General features: G+C 30.5%; 1 long non-coding RNA gene across 1 annotated transcript; it reads right to left on the bottom strand.

Moving 5' to 3' along the window:
• Positions 1–163: 163 nt before the first annotated feature.
• Positions 164–5,095, bottom strand: LOC122538836. The gene is made up of 2 exons (XR_006308931.1): positions 4,838–5,095; positions 164–4,774 (listed from the first exon to the last, which is right to left on the bottom strand). It is a non-coding gene; the product is annotated as an uncharacterized LOC122538836 (long non-coding RNA).
• Positions 5,096–5,515: the final 420 nt, after the last annotated feature.

Below are 5,515 nucleotides of genomic sequence, written 5' to 3'. Positions count from 1 at the left end.
TACAAGGTACTTGGACCGTTATAGTAGATTTCGAATTTTTATGCATTTATTAAAAAGATATAAAATTGCAAGGAATGTACACAATATGAAAAAATATGGAAATATCCAAAGTATAATGCACTTTAAAATATTTAATCCATAGAACACTTTCTTTCTTCTTCACTTTCAATCTTATTCTCAGAAATATGAAATCGTATAAAAATCGGCACAAATTTGTAGGAATAGATCTTCTGTAATAGAGTATTAAAAGAGTTAGTAGATTAACAGTTTAAATTGATGCAAAGGTAAATTGACACAAGTACATAATTCATGAAGCGTACGATATGTATAATATCTGAACGAAGAAAGTCAAATATCATGCGTCTTTTTTGACCAAAAAGTAAGTCCTACGGACAAGTAGCAGTAGAAAAACTTATATACTTAACATAAATCGATTATGCTTTCTGTCATGTTGACGAGTATATTATAATGAGTGAATTATTATCAATTGAGAAGAGAAAAATAAGTTACACGATAATTTACATATCTTTAAAATGATATTTTATGAAATTTTGCTGTAATGAGACGAATATGATAGTTAAGAAAGAGATTTGGCGAGAAATAGATATCAACGATATAGTTGCAATACATTGTTGTTATGATAGAAATAAATATCAGGAACACTATCAACAGTAGATAATTGGAAATCATCTAGGGTATAGTTAAGTTATAAAATTATTATTTACACGCTGGAAGTGTATCACATGGCATTCAGACATATTAATCTTTTGACTTTAAATTCTATGTATCTCGTTAAGATACGAAACTTCTCATGTCTCTATGACAATAGATATAACGAAATTATTTGTTTATGTTTAGTACGTTGATCTAAATAACGTCAAGACAAAGTAAATAATAATTCCACTAACCTACAATTGCATTGACGCACACAATTTACGTATAGAGTTGAATAGTTTGATTATCTATTGCTGCAGTACTGCTCAATTAACATTTTGAGTTAGCACAAGAACTGCTTCTTCACAACTCCATGCTTCCAGATGTATCAAAGTACAAACGAGCAATACAATTTGCAAAAAGACAAAAAGTTATATTAAAGACGAACAAAAACTGACGTGAAAAGCATGTAAAAATGTTAGTTTTTGTACAGGTGAGTGCTATGTCAAGACATAGTATCTTAATTATATTAGCACATTTAGAACATTAATTTAAAACCAGTAAAAAGAGCTTCTTTCATTATTCAACGCGTTCTGTAACTTCTCACAAGAAAGCTAACGACGTTCTTAGCAACGACAATCGCTTGGAAAAAGATAGTGATAAATCCATAATTACGTCTAGATCATGTATGACGTAGACAGAAGGAAGAAGAGTATTCTAAATGATACAAAGAAATAACATAAATTTATGTTTACGAATGAAATGCATTACGTTGCAGCTATATTTAGAAAATAGTTAAGAAAATTTTGCTAGCATGAAACACTTGCATCGTGTGGTACATTCTACTCATTACTATCTGAAATAATTTCAGATTGTCAGTGGACAGCAAGCAATTGCTATATGCGAATATTTCAAAAGTTTCCACAGTTTATAAGTGGTATGAAATGTAATTGGAGGAAAAGCATCCCTAAAACTTGTTCTAGTAGTGCGACCAAGCAAATAGCGAATTTGGTTTTGAAAAGTTCACAAACTAATAGAAGAGGAAAAGAAGAGACTTGTGCTTATATCTTCCTCGACGAATCGAAAATGATGAAAATTTCCTGCGAGACATATCCAAGTGATAAACCGTGGTTTATCAAATCAAGCTAAGATTGAAGTGGCAGACAGGCACACTTCGTTACAGAAGACAAAAACGAACAAATGTGAAATCAATAGTATTCTTTATTGAATTGAATTTCATTTATTATCGGGCAAAATCTCACTACATTGACACAGATAACACTTGTTCTTCAAGTTCCAAGATTATTCAAGATTGTTCAAAATTAAAATAATGCATACTATTGTAAAAGATGCATGGGACGAACATTTTCTCTTAGAATAAAGTCAAGATTGTCATGCAGCAAAATAATTTCAGTAATATTTATTCTTGTACGATAAATTCAAGATTGTCCTACAATAATACAAGATAATTTTGAAAAATATAAGTGATATTTATTTTTACAACAAAATCAAGATTGGTGTACCGTTATGAAATAGTACAAGATAAGTGGAATGTAGAGAGGTGTATATATGACTTACTATCAAGAGCATATTCCATTCTGTATCAAATGCAATTCTTTTTACACTGCAGCTGCGAGTCGAAGAAAAAGTCAGTCAAGTCGAATATTTATTTGCTGTATCGTATATTCCTGTCAACCGTATCTTCTGTGTCATATCTGTGTCAACGAATCGAAGCACATGAAATAAGAAAACGTGTCTGATGTGAAGGAACACATTGAAATTAATCAGTTTCAATAAACGAAGTTTGTTGATTCCATTATTTATAACGTCATGCAGCAGTGCAAGTTTATTAATCCTACATAACTCTGAAGAATTAGTATCGAATATGTACATGATTGTGCCAATTAATCGTAATCACTATACGCTAAAGGATTATCATGTCTGTATGTCAAGAATCTTAAAAAGTACTGCTGAGGACAGAGTCTAACAGACGACAGAATCATTCATTCCAAGTACGATGCTACTAAAAAGATATGAAATAATGGAAGAACTCCTGAATAGTTTACCAAGTATCTATTGTCTATCTTCTCGTCGACAACCATACTTATGATAAAGAAATACTATAATATATTATCTTGAATATACTAAATATGATGCCATCATAAAATCTTTGAGAAATTAAAAAAAGGAACGAATGGTGATCGAGACAGTGCAAATTTTTGAATGTTATGTTATAACAACGTTCTATATTACACTACAATTCCTTTTTTATTCAAACAGAGTATTTCTATTATTATATGGTTTCTATATTCGCCAAATCTCAAAATTTGTGTGACTTCTTTTTATTCTCCAAAATCAAATTTCGGAAATATCAATATATGCGAACTGCTTACAACACTATCGTAATAATGTAGCTAAATGTATTTCCAACTAGAGATTTTCACCACTATTGTCGAGAATAAGTGCAATCTAACTTTTAGTATATGGCTTTTCAACAAAATTATTTTTAAGGTTTATTTTTAATACTCATGAATATATAAATTATGTATAAGATTATGTCGCACTAGTTTCATAATTTTTTTCATACATGTTTTTAAAAATCTATTACCTTAGACTTACACGTGCCTTAAAGAAACTGAAAATTTTTATGCAAATTCACGTTTTTCAGAACATAACTAAAGAAATAAAAGCACAAATAGAAAATTGTTTTTCGTAGCAACTATTTACAACTGTGCTTTGAACACTTTTTACATTATTTTATATAATGTGCATTTCTTGCAAATTTGTATTTTAGAATTTTTTAAAAATACATGATAATCCGTACCTTATTTAATATTAATTGCTCAGTCTTAGCATAATACGCGAGTTTGATTTTTCATTAAACGAATGATGATTTTTTAGTAAACATTTGTGTTGTTTTAGTTACAACTATGTAGAATATAAAAAAATTTTGCGGATTTATTCTAAAATATTTTCATATTTAACTGATTCGTAGCACGATACATTTTGTCATATTTCCGTTTCAATTTACCCAACTTCTTGATTTGATGATTTATAATGTAAGAAAAACGAATGTGTGGTTGTGGCTAAGAATAAGTGAACAAACAACTATGCAATCGAGAATAAAAATTCCACGATATGATCGAATTTACATACATGTATATGCATTTACATGTTGGACATAAGTATAGATGTATATGTATACGTAAGTTCAGTAGTTTTGAACGTATTTAAATTGTATAGATCCAATTATCACACTCTCGTATATCAACTCAGTGGTGACATGGGAATTGATTTACAGGCATTTACATTGTATTAATTATTCAGTGCTAATTTTGAAACTAAAAATGTTTAAAACTTTATTATATCCACATCTGTCTATTGAAGCTCATTTTTCGTTCTTTCTTTATTCACTTAATTTTGCTCGTACGTTCACTCTCAAACCACAAATACGATAAGTTATAACGACTACCTACTCGTAGTGCAATGCATTATTTGTTCTTACGCGTCGAATAACGATAGTTGGCACTGTTACAATTTCATCGCCTACAATCTGCTTTTCGAAAATCCTACTATTTTCACGATAATAAGATTATTTGTACGATTTTTATCTCGAGTGCAATTTCTTCGCGTGAGCGAGGTTCTTGTTGTTTTGCACATAATTCATGTTCAGATTCGATTTGGGACCGGTTTGTCATGTAAAGCGAGATTAGATGAAGATGGCAAATAAAGTGAAATGTTTTCTGGGGATGATGAATCGTGTACATCATTTCTTCTCGATATCGTTCTCAAATTATGAAAATTGTTAGAGACGGCAGAAGTGATGGTAGAACTACTTGTAACAGTGCTTGTCATTTCAATGTAACAATCGCAACAACAGCTTCGCGAACAAAATGATATTTTATGTCAATGTATTTCGTTCGGTTGTACAAACTCACACATTCATCTTAGATCTTAGTTCGCTCAAAAACCACTTTAGAAAATTAGCTTCTTTACAGGCTTCGGAAATAGCCACATACTGTGCTTCTGAAGTCGACATCGCGACGTTTGACTGCTTCTTACTTTCCCAGCAAATAGCCGATTGAAAAGTGCAAAGTTTATGTAGAACTTTTTCATGCTTCTGTAGAGAATCGAATTGCTGATGTTTATCGATGAAATTTTTAGAGAATTGTTACTAACTTACTGAATGTGTTGCAGCAGCTGGTCGTCAGTCATCCTCATTTAATAGCGAGAGAACCGCTTTCTCAATTCCTTATATTGAAGAATAAATGTTATATAATTCTATTTATAATAAAGTAACACTTGCAAACTTTACACGAACTTTCAGTACGTCTGTACATCTCGGCTGACGAAACAAAAAGGAGGAGGTCTCTGGACCAAACGGAACATATATATATATGTGCATACCGATCAATACTAGATACATAGTAATCACCTATACGACCAGTAGATGTCGCGATTTGCTTCCTGTAGTGACTATGATAATAATTATTCTCAATCATAGTACAACAAATGTAAATAATAACTCCGTATTTAATTTATAAAAATATTATAATTGTAACAAAATATATAATTACTAATAATGAATGATAAATAAGAAATATCAAATAACGAATGAATGAATTTCTACTATGGCTACAATATATATATATTTATGTATCCTTAAACATTTCCACAGGGATAATTAAATTACTAACAATTTTAAAATATTCTGTTGTTTATCGAAAATACTCATCTCGACGGGACGAGTTAATAAACATAGATTACGTTGATCTAAATTCTCCGGAAGTAGAGGTCGCTACATTCCAACAGTATCAACAATGAAACTACGTCTTATTCTTCAATTGTCTCTGGAGAAATA

The sequence above is a fragment of the Frieseomelitta varia genome, unplaced genomic scaffold (genome assembly GCF_011392965.1).
Source record: "Frieseomelitta varia isolate USP_RPSP 00005682 unplaced genomic scaffold, Fvar_1.2 scaffold_1808, whole genome shotgun sequence".
NCBI lineage: Eukaryota > Metazoa > Arthropoda > Insecta > Hymenoptera > Apidae > Frieseomelitta > Frieseomelitta varia.
The sequence above is the reverse complement of the archived record's forward strand: the minus strand, read 5'-3'. Positions and strand labels throughout refer to the sequence as shown.